The sequence below is a fragment of the Gorilla gorilla genome, chromosome 8, assembly GCF_029281585.2.
Source record: "Gorilla gorilla gorilla isolate KB3781 chromosome 8, NHGRI_mGorGor1-v2.1_pri, whole genome shotgun sequence".
Lineage (NCBI taxonomy): Eukaryota > Metazoa > Chordata > Mammalia > Primates > Hominidae > Gorilla > Gorilla gorilla.
The window spans coordinates 92,588,648-92,603,776 of NC_073232.2; positions in this window are offsets into that span (position 1 = coordinate 92,588,648).

Genomic DNA, 15,129 nt, shown 5'->3' on the forward strand with positions numbered 1-15,129 from the left:
TGCAATTCCCCTGTCTTGATCAATCGGCTCTGTCGAGGCAGCAGGCAAGGTGAACCCCTTGGGTGGTTACAATTTTGCTCCTTCAACGAGACTCCAAGTTCCTCTTTGATAGTGGCAAACACCAGTTGCCATATTTTCTACTGTTACTGGCACAAAAAGTCCCTGTTCACAGCCCTGCTGGACGTAAGGGCCCAGGTGCTAAAAAGTTACCCCCCACCTCACCCCAGCCTCATCAGCGGGGCTGGATACTGGCAGTGGGCAGAGGAATGAAATTTATTTATTTATTTTTCTTATTTATTTTTGAGATGGAGTTTCGCTCTTGTCACCCAGGCTGAAGTACAGTGGCACCATCTCAGCTCACTGCAACCTCCGCCTCCTGGGTTCAAGCAATTCTCCTACCTCAGCCTCCTGAGTAGCTCGGATTGCAGGCTTCTGCCACCACACCCAGCTAATTTTTGTATTTTAAGTAGAGATGAGGTTTCACCATGTAGGTCAGGCTGGTCTTGAACTCCTGACCTCAGGTGACCCACCCGCCTCAGCCTCCCAAAGTGCTGGGATTACAGGCAGGAGCCACCAAGCCCCATCTTTTTTTTTTTTTTTTTTTAACATGTCATGCTTGTACTGTACTGTACTGTACTGTACTGTACTGTACTGTATTGTATTGTATTGTATTGTATTCTATTCTATTGTATTCTATTGTATTCTATTGTATTCTATTGTATTGTATTTTGAAACAGAGTCTCACTCTGTTGCCCAGGCTGGAGTGAAGTGGAGTGATCTTGGCTCACTGAAACCCCCGCCTCCCAGAGTCAAGCAATTCTCCTGCCTCAGGCTCCCGAGTAGCTAGGACTACAGGCCATGCCCAGCTAATTTTTGTATTTTTAGTAGAGATGGGGTTTCACCATGTTGGCCAGGCTAGTCTCAAACTCTTGACCTCAGGTGACCCACCTGCCTCGGCCTCGCAAAATGCTGGGATTACAGGCTTGAGTCACTGCACCTGGCGAAATTTATTTCGTTAGATTCTCAAAAAATGTATGACGCATGAGTGGGACTTTCTGCCTCCATCCCACATCTGCCAGAGTAAGGAGAGAGTCCAGGAGCTAGGAGTATTCTGGGTAAGACTCCCCCTCCCTCGGCCACATCGTCATTGTCAGAGTGAAGAAGGCCCCTAGAACTCCATGTGTTCCTGGCAATCCCTCCTTCCTCCCCCACCATAGACACCCCCCAACATCGTTATTTTCCCTGAGAGCATCAGGACCCATCTTCTTAGGGCCTTTATCTCTATATGCATCAGTCACTCCAAGAAGCTCAGGCCCCTAAGTCATCCCTTCCCTTATCTCCTAGGCCTGAGTCCACATATAGCTCTGAGTCCACATGTGGCTCTCTCCACCACTCTCTAGCCTTCATTTTTCCCCTTAGCACATACATCACCTGACATATAATGCATTTGACTGGCTTATTTGTTAGTCTCCCCTGATTGAGGGTGGGGTGTTCTGTCTCTCTTGTTTGACCACTATACCCCCAGGATCTTCAAGGTGTCTGGCATGTAGCAGGGACTTAATAAACGTGGGTTGAGGAATGAATGAACAAAGAAAAGCATCTTTAGTGTCCTCCGTTCTCTGGACCTCAGGCTCCACTGCAGCCTAGTTAGTCTTGATCTTCAGGCCTAAACAAGGCCCAAACCACAGGCCTGCTTCCATACTGGCTTATCCCACCTATCTAGCAGTTTCCCAGGCTGGGCTTTGGAGACAGGTGGGCTTGGATTTGAATCCTGGCTCTGCATTATGAGGCTTTTAACACCTCTGTGCCCCATTTTCCTTATGTGTAAAACCAGAAGGATGCCTAACTCCCGAGAATATGGTAAGTGAATTAAATGGAAGGTGTGCATAAAGAGCTCAGCACAACTCCTCCAACACAGTAAGTGCACAATAAATTGTGGCCACGAGGGAGGCAATAGGGCAGGATGAGGAGGAGCAACAGGCTTCCTCTGGTGACATCTCCTACGAGTTGGTAGAGGAAGCCTGGCGCACTGTGCACAATGGATTCTGGTCAGGCCCTGAGCTCAAGGGGAAAGAATCCCATGATTGATTACTGATGTCTGTCATGGACGTGGGGGCCGGGTGACAGGGTAGGGTGAAAGAGAGTAGCAGCCCCAAGCCATACGTTTGCCATCCTGATCTAGAATTTCCACCATTGCTCCTTTTCTTGTGCACGTCTTCTGTTTCTAAGGGTGAGAGCTCCCCTGTTTTCAACAGCTCTTTTCTGACTTGGTAATTTCTCACCCACCCCAGCCCTGAATGGTGCAGTCTGCTCCTCTGAGCCCCAACACTCTTTTCTCTGCTGTTCCTTTATTATTTACCATGTAGCATTTTGGTTTTTAAAAATCTTTCTGGCCTCCTTTCCACACATATAGGCAGAACATGCCTTCAGGGTAGATTTCACCTTAGAGAACTAACACAGGAAAGTGCACAGAGTTGCAAATCAGAAAATATGAACTTGTTGTGAATTTGAGCTCATCACTTTGCCTTTTGGAGTCTGTTTCCCCAGCTGAAAAGCAGAGCCCTAAGATGGCTTTGCAGCCCATGGTATCCCAGGGCTGTGGTGAGAATCAGCATTTCACTGGGCTCTGTGGAGAGGAAAAGCTTTCATGTTTGGCCAGTCGCGGTGGCTCATGCCTGTAATCCCAGCACTTTGGGAGGCCAAGGTGGGCGGATCACCTGAGCGTCAGGAGTTCAAGACCAGCCTGGCCAACATGGTAAAACCTCATCTCTACTAAAAATACAAAAATTAGCCAGGCACAGTGGCGGGCGCCTGTAATCTCAGCTAAGCAGGAGGCTGAGGCAGAAGAATCGCTTGAACTCACGAGGCAGAGGTTGCAGTGAGCTGAGATTGCGCCAGTCTACTCCAGCCTGGGTGACAGAGTGAGACTCCATCTCAAAAAAAAAAAAAGCCTTCATATTCTCATTGCATGTCCATGTACCCCCTCCTGCCACCAGGTCTCAAACTGGAGCTTCTGCAGATGCTCAAGATGCTTTTTCAGCAAGGGGGTAGTAGGATGAGGCTTCCAATGGGAGCAGTGGGCATTTGGCAGGCATTGACAATAAGCAGAGTTCGGAGAATGGAAAAGAAAAACCAACTTTTCTCGCCTTAAACCGGCAATTGCAAAGTTGAGAGCTAGGAGAGCTAAATGCTGCCACCTGCCGGTCATTTTCTATGTTAGCAGCATCAAAGTAAACAGTTTTATAAAGCTCTTGTTTATTTTTTATTTTATTTTGTTTATTATTATTATACTTTAAGTTTTAGGGTACATGTGCACATTGTGCAGGTTAGTTACATATGTATACATGTGCCATGCTGGTGTGCTGCACCCATTAACTCGTCATTTAGCATTAGGTATATCTCCTAATGCTCTCCCTCCTCCCTCCCCCCACCCCACAACAGTCCCCAGAGTGTGATGTTCCCCTTCCTGTGTCCATGTGTTCTCATTGTTCAATTCCCACCTATGAGTGAGAACATGCAGTGTTTGGTTTTTTGTCCTTGCGATAGTTTACTGAGAATGATGATTTCCAATTTCATCCATGTCCCTACAAAGGACATGAACTCATCATTTTTTATGGCTGCATAGTATTCCATGGTATATATGTGCCACATTTTCTTTTTTTTTTTTTTAGATTCAATTTCTTTAATAGATATAGAACTGTTGAGATTTTCTATTTCTTCTTGTGTCCATTTTGGAGTTTATTTTTAAACAATATTTTATCTATTTTATCTCAGTTTTTTTTTTTTCTCCATTGACAACTTTATTTATTTATTTTTTTTTTATTTTTTATTTTTTATTGATCATTCTTAGGTGTTTCTTGCAGAGGGGGATTTGGCAGGGTCACAGGACAATAGTGGAGGGAAGGTCAGCAGATAAACAAGTGAACAAAGTTCTCTGGTTTTCCTAGGCAGAGGACCTTGCGGCCTTCCGCAGTGTTTGTGTCCCTGGGTACTTGAGATTAGGGAGTGGTGATGACTCTTAACGAGCATGCTGCCTTTAAGCATCTGGTTAACAAAGCACATCTTGCACCGCCCTTAATCCATTCAACCCTGAGTGGATACAGCACATGTTTCAGAGAGCACAGGGTTGGGGGTAAGGTCACAGATCAACAGGATCCCAAGGCAGAAGAATTTTTCTTTGTACAGAACAAAATGAAGTCTCCCATGTCTACCTCTTTCTACACAGACACGGCAACCATCCGATTTCCCAATCTTTTCCCCACCTTTCTCCCCTTTCTATTCCACAAAACTGCCATTGTCTTCATGGCCCCTTCTCAATGAGCTGTTGGGTACACCTCCCAGACGGGGTGGTGGCCGGGCAGAGGGGCTCCTCCCTTCCCAGTAGGGGCGGCCGGGCAGAGGCGCCCCTCACCTCCCGGACGGGGTGGCTGGCCGGGCGGGGGGCTGACCCCCCCCACCTCCCTCCTGGACGGGTTGGCTGGCCGGGCGGGGGGCTGACCCCCCCACCTCCCTCCCGGACGGGGCGGCTGGCCGGGCAGAGGGGCTCCTCACTTCCCAGTAGGGGTGGCCGGGCAGAGGCGCCCCTCACCTCCCGAACGGGGGCGGCTGGCCAGGCGGGGGGCTGACCCCCCCACCTCCCTCCCGGACGGGGCAGCTGGCCGGGCAGAGGGGCTCCTCACTTCCCAGTAGGGGTGGCCGGGCAGAGGCGCCCCTCACCTCCCGGACGGGGCGGCTGGCCAGGCGGGGGGCTAACCCCCCCACCTCCCTCCCAGATGGGGCAGCTGGCCGGGCGGAGGGCTGACCCCCCCACCTCCCACCCAGACGGGGCGGCTGGCCGGGCGGAGGGCTGACCCGCCACCTCCCTCCCGGACGGGGCGGCTGGCCGGGCAGAGGGGCTCCTCACTTCCCAGTAGGGGTGGCCGGGCAGAGGCGCCCCTCACCTCCCGAACGGGGGCGGCTGGCCAGGCGGGGGGCTGACCCCCCCACCTCCCTCCCGGACGGGGCAGCTGGCCGGGCAGAGGGGCTCCTCACTTCCCAGTAGGGGTGGCCGGGCAGAGGCGCCCCTCACCTCCCGGACGGGGTGGCCGGCCGGGCGGGGGGCTGACCCCCCCCACCTCCCTCCCGGACAGGGCGGCTGGCCAGGCGGGGGGCTGACCCCCCACCTCCCTCCTGGACGGGGCGGCTGGCCGGGTGGGGGGCTGACCCCCCCACCTCCCTCCCGGACGGGGCGGCTGGCCGGGCAGAGGGGCTCCTCACTTCCCAGTAGGGGCGGCCGGGCAGAGGCGCCCCTCACCTCCCGGACGGGGGCGGCTGGCCAGGCGGGGGGGTAACCCCCCCACCTCCCTCCCGGACGGGGCGGCTGGCCGGGCAGGGGGCTGACCCCCCCCACCTCCCTCCCGGACGGGGGCGGCTGGCCGGGTGGGGGGCTGACCCCCCCACCTCCCTCCCGGACGGGGCGGCTGGCCGGGCAGAGTGGCTCCTCACTTCCCAGTAGGGGCAGCCGGGCAGAGGCGCCCCTCACCTCCCGAACGGGGGCGGCTGGCCAGGCGGGGGGGTAACCCCCCCACCTCCCTCCCGGACGGGGCGGCTGGCCGGGCAGGGGGCTGACCCCCCCACCTCCCTCCTGGACGGGGCGGCTGGCCGGGCGGGGGGCTGACACCCCCACCTCCCTCCCGGACGGGGCGGCTGGCCGGGTGGGGGGCTGATCCCCCCACCTCCCTCCCGGACGGGGCGGCTGGCCGGGCAGAGTGGCTCCTCACTTCCCAGTAGGGGCGGCCAGGCAGAGGCACCCCTCACCTCCCGAACGGGGGCGGCTGGCCAGGCGGGGGGGTAACCCCCCCACCTCCCTCCCGGACGGGGCGGCTGGCCGGGCAGGGGGCTGACCCCCCCACCTCCCTCCCGGACGGGGCGGCTGGCCGGGCGGGGAGCTGACCCCCCCACCTCCCTCCCGGACGGAGCGGCTGGCCGGGCAGAGGGGCTCCTCACTTCCCAGTAGGGGTGGCCGGGCAGAGGCGCCCCTCACCTCCCGGACAGGGCGGCTGGCCGGGCGGGGGGCTGATCCCCCCACCTCCCTCCCAGACGGGGTGGCTGCCGGGCGGAGACGCTCCTCACTTCCCAGACGGGGTGGCTGCTGGGCGGAGGGGCTCCTCACTTCTCAGACGGGGCGGCTGCAGGGCGGAGGGGCTGCTCACTTCTCAGACGGGGCGGTTGCCAGGCAGAGGGTCTCCTCACTTCTCAGATGGGGCGGCCGGGCAGAGACGCTCCTCACATCTCAGACGATGGGCGGCCGGGCAGAGACGTTCCTCACTTCCTAGATGGGATGGCGGCCGGGAAGAGGCACTCCTCACTTCCCAGATGGGATGGCGGCCGGGCAGAGACGCTCCTCACTTTCCAGACTGGGCAGCCAGGCAGAGGGGCTCCTCACATCCCAGACAATGGGCGGCCAGGCGGAGACGCTCCACGCTTCCCAGACGGGGGGTCGGCCGGGCAGAGGCTGCAATCTCGGCTCTTTGGGAGGCCAAGGCAGGCGGCTGGGAGGTGGTTGCAGCGAGCCGAGATCACGCCACTGCACTCCAGCATGGGCGCCATTGAGCACCGAGTTAATGAGACTCCGTCTGCAATCCCGGCACCTCGGGAGGCCGAGGCTGGCAGATCACTCGTGGTTAGGAGCTGGAGACCAGCCCGGCCGACACAGCGAAGCCCCGTCTCCACCAAAAAAATACGAAAACCAGTCAGGCGTGGCGGCGCGCGCCTGCAATCGCAGGCACTCGGCAGGCTGAGGCAGGAGAATCAGGCAGGGAGGTTGCAGTGAGCTGAGATGGCAGCAGTACCGTCCAGCTTCGGCTCCGCATCAGAGGGAGACCGTGGAAAGAGAGGGAGACCGTGGAAAGAGAGGGAGAGGGAGACCGTGGGGAGAGGGAGAGGGAGAGGGAGAGGGAGAAGGAGAGGGAGAGAGCTGTGCCACATTTTCTTAATCCAGTCTGTCATTGTTGGACATTCGGGTTGGTTCCAAGTCTTTGCTATTGTGAATAGTGCCGCAATAAACATACGTGTGCATGTGTCTTTATAGCAGCATGATTTATAGTCCTTTGGGTATATACCCAGTAACGGGAAGGCTGGGTCAAATGGTATTTCTAGTTCTAGATCCCTGAGGAATCGCCACACTGACTTCCACAATGGTTGAACTAGTTTACAGTCCCACCAACAGTGTAAAAGTGTTCCTATTTCTCCACATCCTCTCCAGCACCTGTTGTTTCCTGACTTTTTAATGATTGCCATTCTAACTGGTGTGAGATGGTATCTCATTGTGGTTTTGATTTGCATTTCTCTGTTGGCCAGTGATGATGAGCATTTTTTCATGTGTTTTTTGGCTGCATAAATGTCTTCTTTTGAGAAGTGTCTGTTCATGTCCTTCACCCACTTTTTGATGGGGTTGTTTGTTTTTTTCTTGTAAATTTGTTTGAGTTCATTGTAGATTCTGGATATTAGCCCTTTGTCAGATGAGTAGGTTGTGAAAATTTTCTGCCATTTTGTAGGTTGCCTGTTCACTCTGATGGTAGTTTCTTTTGCTGTGCAGAAGCTCTTTAGTTTAATTAGATCCCATTTGTCAATTTTGGCTTTTGTTGCCGTTGCTTTTGGTGTTTTAGACATGAAGTCCTTGCCCATGCCTATGTCCTGAATGGTAATGCCTAGGTTTTCTTCTAGGGTTTTTATGGTTGTAGGTCTAACGTTTAAGTCTTTAATCCATCTTGAATTAATTTTTGTATAAGGTGTAAGGAAGGGATCCAGTTTCAGCCTTCTACATATGGCTAGCCAGTTTTCCCAGCACCATTTATTAAATAGGGAATCCTTTCCCCATTGCTTGTTTTTCTCAGGTTTGTCAAAGATCAGATAGTTGTAGATATGTGGCGTTATTTCTGAGGGCTCTGTTCTGTTCCATTGATCTATATCTCTATTTTGGTACCAGTACCATGCTGTTTTGGTTACTGTAGCCTTGTAGTATAGTTTGAAGTCAGGTAGCATGACGCCTCCAGCTTTGTTCTTTTGGCTTAGGATTGACTTGGCGATGCAGCCTCTTTTTTGGTTCCATATGAACTTTAAAGTAGTTTTTTCCAATTCTGTGAAGAAAGTCATTGGTAGTTTGATGGGGATGGCATTGAATCTATAAATTACCTTGGGCAGTATGGCCATTTTCAAGATATTGATTCTTCCTACCCATGAGCATGGAATGTTCTTCCATTTGTTTGTATCCTCTTTTATTTCATTGAAAGCTCTTGTTTAAACTCAGTAAAGACCCGGAGGGAGGAGGTGGCATTTACTGAGCACCTCCTGTTTATAAGGAACTGTCTTCAAGTGTGCCATGGGTACAGACATAAATTAGCATTGGATGTTGCTGATAAAGGGAGCACAGATTCCAGAGAGCCAAGGCTGCCTCTCAATGACTGCATGCCTTAGGTTCACCTTTCAACCTCTCTGAACTTCAGTTTTCTCAACAGGTAGATGGACCAGGGTGCCCTCTAAGGATCCCGAGGAAGGGCCTTAAAAGATGAAGAGGATGTTGACAGACAGTTACTGAGAAGGAAAAGAGGAGGGCATCCTATGCAGACAAAGAGGAGGGTTTCAAGGGAAGTCCTGACATGTATCTCCTTCCCTCGTCCCCTTGTTTGTGAAGCCGAAGGGTAAGTTCCTGATCTTTAAGCACCTGTCTGCCTGTGACTTCTGGTCAAGGGAAGGGACAGAGGAGTTGGAAAGACTTCTTGAAGGAAGAGTGAAACAAACACCTGTGTTGTAGGATCCACCAACTTTAAGAAATGGAACCATGTAATTACCTTTAAAGTATTCTATAATTTATTTACACATTATTGTATATTTTGTTTACAACATTCTACTGTTGATGGACATTTAAATTATTTCCCATTGTCTCCAGGTTTATTTGTTTTTCTGGCTTGGACATCCATATGCATGCATTTCTTCTTCTTCTTCTTCTTCTTTTTTGTTTTTGTTTTTGAGACAGGGTCTGTCTCAAAAGACACTGAGACTGTCACCCAGGCAGGGGTGCAGTGGCATGATCACAGCTCCTTGCAGCTTTGACCTTTTGGGTTCAATTGCTCCTCCCCCTCAGCCTCTTGAGTGGCTGAGACTACAAGCATGTACCACCATGCCTGACTAATTTTCGTATCTTTTTGTAGAGGCGAGATTTTGCCACGTTGCCCAGGCTGGTTTTGAACTCCTGGGATCAAGCAATCCTCCCGCCTCAGCCTCCTAAAGTTCTGAGATTACAGGCATAAGCCACTATAGCCAGCCATGCATGCATTTCTGTCAATTACATACCCAGGGATGAAACTCTTGGATTGTAGAGGGTGTACATTTCCAACTTTATAGATCATCACGATTTGTTATCCAAAGAGGTTGCACTAATTTAAACTCGTGTCAAAAGTATGTGAGTTCCTATTGTTACAGGTAGCTAGTCAGGCATGAGCAGGGCAGGAGAGGGCTCGACCCCTACCCCCCCACCAGTAATGTCACCAACCATCAGGCAATTGTTAAACTGTCTCTAATAATGGGTCGCAGCCTGCACCAGGGAAAGGCCGTCTCCTAATAGATAGAACAAACTTGAAACTGGTGATCAGCAGCTTGCCGATAAGATCTCAGGAGTTGGGCGAGTGGGCTCAAGCATGCACACTAAGAGGCAAAATGGTGGAGTTTAACTTCTAGGGACATTCACCTGGTAGGGGAAGAATGCCTCAAGTAAGCATGCACACAACTCCAGTAAACACACTGCATGCTCACCGCCCAACTGCTAGCAGACCACTGCACACGTGGACAGCCCACTCCCAGGGAAGAATCAGGGGAGAAGGGATGTACAACCCTGGAACTATGTCAACAGATAAAACCCCAAGTCAAAGGTCAAACAGTGCACTTGATCTCTCAAGTCGCCCCCTGGCCCTCTTCCAAGTGTACTTTACTTCCTGTTAGTCCCGCTCTAAAGTTTGTTGTTGTTGTTGTTGTTGTTGTTGTTGTTGTTTTGAGAGGGAGTCTTGCTCTGTTGCCCAGGCTGGAGGGCAGCGGTGCAATCTCAGCTCACTGCGAACTCTGCCTCCCGTGTTCAAGTGATTCTCCTGCCTCAGCCTCATGAGCAGCTGGGATTACAGGTACCTGCCACCATGCCCAGCTAATTTTTTTTTTTTTTTGTATTTTTAGTTGAGATGGGGTTTCACCATGTTGGCCAGACTGGTCTCAAACTCCTGACCTCATGTGATCTGCTCGCCTTGGCCTCCCAAAGTGCTAGGATTACAGGCATGTGCCACCGAGCCAGGCCTAGTTTTTTAATAAACTCACTTCTGCTCTAAAACTTGCCTTGGTCTCTCATTCTGCCGTATTATGCTGTTGGTCAAATTCTTTCTGCTGAGGAGGCAAGAATTGAGGTTGCTGCAGCCCCCTAGGGATTTGCCACCAGTAACACTATGATTCACTGGAAAGGCTTGAAATTGTCAGAGTTTTAAAGGTTTGCTAATACAGTGGGGTAAAATGGTGTCTTACTGAGTTTTCACTTATTTTTAATAGAAGAAAAGGCATACAGATGAATTAATGTATGGGGCAAGGGAGAGTCAGTGATTTCCCAACCTCCCAATGGGGTATAGAAGCTGACATGCCATTTTTCACAGGGTAAGGAGGAGATAGGGAATGTAGACAATTCCTTTGAGGGGCAGCAAGTGATGGTTAGGGAGAATGATCAACCCAGGAGACAGAAATTAACTGTAAATGATTCTCTTTGGAATTGGAGCCTGAGAGGCAGGCATTATGTTGTGGAAAAGACCATCCATCCATGTGTGGTTGAATTCTTCACTCTTCTTTTCATTTCCCAGCTTCTGGGATGTCCCAGTGTCTTCCCTGTGGATCTCCCAGTACCTGCAGGTCACAGAGTAACACAGGCTGTGGCAGAGTCACCTGGGCCTCCCAGAGCAGGGAAGACCAAGCACTGGACACCAAATTTTTCCACAATTAAAAATACACATGGCCGGGTGCGGTGGTTCATGCCTGTAATCCCAACACTTTGGGAGGCTAAGATGGGCGGATCACATGAGGTCAGGAGTTTGAGACCAGCCTGGCCAACATGGTGAAACCCTGTCTCTACTAAAAATACAAAAATTAGCTTAGTGTGGTAGCATACACCTGTAATCTCAGCTACTCGGGAGGCTGAGGCAAGAGAGTCACTTGAACCCAGGAGGCGGAGATTGCAGTGAGTCGAGATCACGCCACTGCACTCTCCAGCCTAGGCCACAGAGCAAGACTCCATCTCAAAAAAATAAATAAGTAAAATAAAGAAAAAAATACACATGTATTCATACAAGTGTTGATATTTTGAGGTTTTTTTTGTGAAAATATGTTTATTTCATTTGTCTCTTTTTCTATTATCTTTTTTCTTATTAATATGTAAGATTTAAAATATATATTCTTTGCCAGACGCAGTGGCTCATACCTGTAATCCCAGCACTTTGGGAGGCTGAGGCGAGAGGATTATTTGAACCCAGGAGTCCGAGACTAGCCTGGGCAACATAGTGGGACCCACGTCTCTACAAAAAATATAAAACTTAGCTGAGCGTGTGTCATGTGCCTGTAGTCCCCGCTACTTGGGAGGCGGAGGTTGGAGGATCACTTGAGCCTAGGAGGTCAAAACCACAGTGAGCTACGATTGCACTACTACAGTCCAGCATGGGTGACAGAGTGAGACATCATCTCTAAATAAATTAATTAAATATATATTCTAGAAACAACTCCCTTATCAATTATGTGTATTGTAAATCTTACATCCCATTCTGTAGCTTGCCCTTTTACCTTCTTATAGTGTCATTTGAAGAATAGAAGTTTTTAATTATAATATAACTGTGGTAGGCAGAATTCTCACGACCCTCACCCTTTTAAGATGCCCCCCTGAAGAGTGGACAGAACCTGTGAATATAGCAGGACGTCACTTCTGTGATCATGCTGCATATATGGCAAAAGAAATTTTGCAGGTGTAACTAGGATTACTAATTGGTTGCATATGAATTAATCAAGAGGGAGATTATCTAGGTGGGCCCAACCTCATCACATGATCCCTTCAATCTGGGGTCTAGGGACCAGAGACAGAAAACTTCAGAGAGTTTCAAATTGCAGGAAAAACTTGGCAAGCAAATCTGGCTGGTGTTTTTAGTTTTTTGTTTGTTTGTTTGTTTGTTTTTGAGACAGGGTCTCACTCTGTGGCCCAGGCTGGAGTGCACTGGTGCAATCTCCACTCACTGCAACCTCTGCCTCCCAGGTTCAAGTGATTCTCGTGCCTCAGCCTCCTGTGTAGCTGGGACTATAGGCACGTACCACCACTCCCAGCTAATTTTTGTATTTTTTTGTAGAGACAGAGTTTCGCCATGTTGGCTAGGCTGGTCTCAAACTCCTGACCTCAAGTGATCCACATGCCTTGGCCTCCCAAAGTGCTGGGATTACAGGCGGTGAGTGAGTCATTGTGCCTGGCCAAGGCTGACTTTGAAGATGGAGGAGGCTACGTGCAGATGCCCTCCAGGAACTAAGAGCGGGTCCTGCCTGATAGCCGACAAGGACCCAGACAAGGACCCCGAGACCTCCATCCTACAACTTTAGGGAGATGAACCTGTCACAAGCATGTGAGCGTGAAAGAGAACTCAGGGCTCCAGGTGAGAACACAGCCCTGCTGGCACCTTGATTGAAGCTGGCAAGACCCCAAGTGGAAAGCTCAGCCACACCACGCCTGGGCCTCTGGCCTACAGATTCACAAGCTAACAGATGGCTTTAAGCTGCTAAATTTGAGGATTGGTTGTGTAGCACTGGCAAACAAACATAGTAGTTGTATTCATCAGCATTTTTCTGTATTTATTTCACCTTCTGAGCTTAAAAAAATCATTCTTGGAAGGCTGGGCGCAGTGGCTTATGCCTGTAATCCCAGCACTTTGGGAGGCTGAGCTGGGTGGATCACTTGAAGTCAGGAGTTCAAGACCAGCCTGGCCAACATAGTGAAACCCCATCTCCACTAAAAATACAAAAATTGGCCAGGTGTGGTGGTGGGTGCCTGTAATCCCAGCTACTTGGGAGGCCTAGGCAGGAGAATCACTTGAATCCAGGAGGCGGAGGTTGCAGTGAGCCGAGATCACACCACTGCACCCCAGCCTGGGTGACAGAGGGACAGAGTTCTCAAAAAAAAAAAAAATCATTCTCATAATTAATATTTTCTTCTAAAATTTTTACAGTTTAATTTTTCACATTTAAGTATTCCAAATCAAATTTTTTCTATGGTATGAGGTAGAGCTCTGGTTTCTCTTTTCCCCCATAATAACAATTTTTCCTGGAACTACTTATTGAAGAGCTCATCATTTCTTCACAGATCTGCAGTTACAATTCAGTCATGAATTCAATTTCTATGTAAAGGAGAGTTGGTTTCTGGCCTCTTTATTTTGTGTCATTATTTAACTTGTCTATCACAGTGTAATTGTGTAAACCAGTCTGCCTTAATTACTGTAGCTTCCTAGTTATCTGCTAGATGTCTGCTAAAGTAACTTCCTCATCTTATTCTTCAAGAGTATCTTGGCTTTTGGCTTTTTCAAATAAGATTTAAAATAGATTATCAAATTTCATTACAGACTCACTCCTGTAATCCCAGCACTTTGGGAGGCTGAGGCGGATGGATCACCTGAGGTCAGGAGTTTGAGACCAGCCTGGCCAAAATGGGGAAGTCCTGTCTCTACTAAAAATGCGAAAATTAGCTGGGCGTGGTGGCGTAAGCCTGTACTGCCAGCTACTAGGGAGACTGAGGCAGGAGACAGGAGAATCACTTGAACCTGGGAGGCGGAGATTGCAGTGAGCTGAGATCACACCTTTGCATTATATCCTGGGCCACAGAGCAAGACTCCGTATCAAAAAAAAAAAAAAAAAAAAAAGCTGTTAGGCTTTGTTTGAATTATAGTACATGTTGTAACTATAAATCAGTTGGGAGACTGACATCTTCAAAAGACTGAATATCCCAATCTATGAATATGGCCCTTTCCTTTTCAAACTAATGCAGGAACAGAAAACCAAATACTACATGTTCTCATGTATAAGTGAGAGACAAATAATGAGCACACATGGATGCATGGAGGCGAACAACAGACTCTGGGGCCTATGGGAAGATGGAGGGTGGGAAGAGGGAGAGGAGCAGAAAAAATAACTAGTGGGTACTGGGCTTAATACCTGGGTGATGAAATAATCTGTGCAGCAAACTCCCATGACGAGAGTTTACCTGCATAACAAACCTGCACATGGACTCCTGAACTTCAAATAAAAGCTAGAATATGACCTGCATCTCTTTTGCCTAAGACTTCTTTAATGTTTTTCTCTTGTTCTTGTTGTTTTTGTTTTTGTTTTGTTTCTGAGACACAGTCGCATTCTGTTGCCCAGGCTAAAGTGCAATGGCACGACCTCGGCTCACTGCAACCTCTGCCTTCCGGGTTCTAAGAGGTTCTCCTGCCTCAGCCTCCCCAGTAGCTAAGATTACAGGCACATGCCACCATGCCCAGCTACTTTTGTATTTTTAGTAGATAGGGGGTTTCCCCAAGTTGGCCACGCTGGACTCGAATTCCTGACCTCAGATGATCCACCTGCCTCGGCCTCCTAAAGTGCTGGGATTATAGGCGTGAGTCACCATGCCTGGCCTCTTTAATAGCTTTCATAAAGATATATAATTTTTTCCACTTACACATCTTTTGTTAAATTTATTTTTAGGCATTTTGTATCCTTTATTGTAGCCATAAATGGTATCTTTTTAAAATTTGTCTTTTCTGTTTGTGGCTGCTAGAAGTGCGAATGATTTTTATATTTTGTATCCCACATTCTTGCTGAATATTCTTATCCATTCTTTTAAAAAAAAAAATTTGAGATGGTCTTTCACCATGTTGCCCAGGCTGGTTTCGAACTCCTAAGCTCAAGCAATCCTCCCACCTCGGACTCCCAAAGTGCTGGGATTACAGGCATGAGCTACTGCACCAGGCCTAAATATTCTTATCCATTCTAATAACTTAGCTGTAGATTCTCTTTGCCTTAATTTCTTTAATAGATACAGGATAATTTGGATTTTGTAATTTGTGT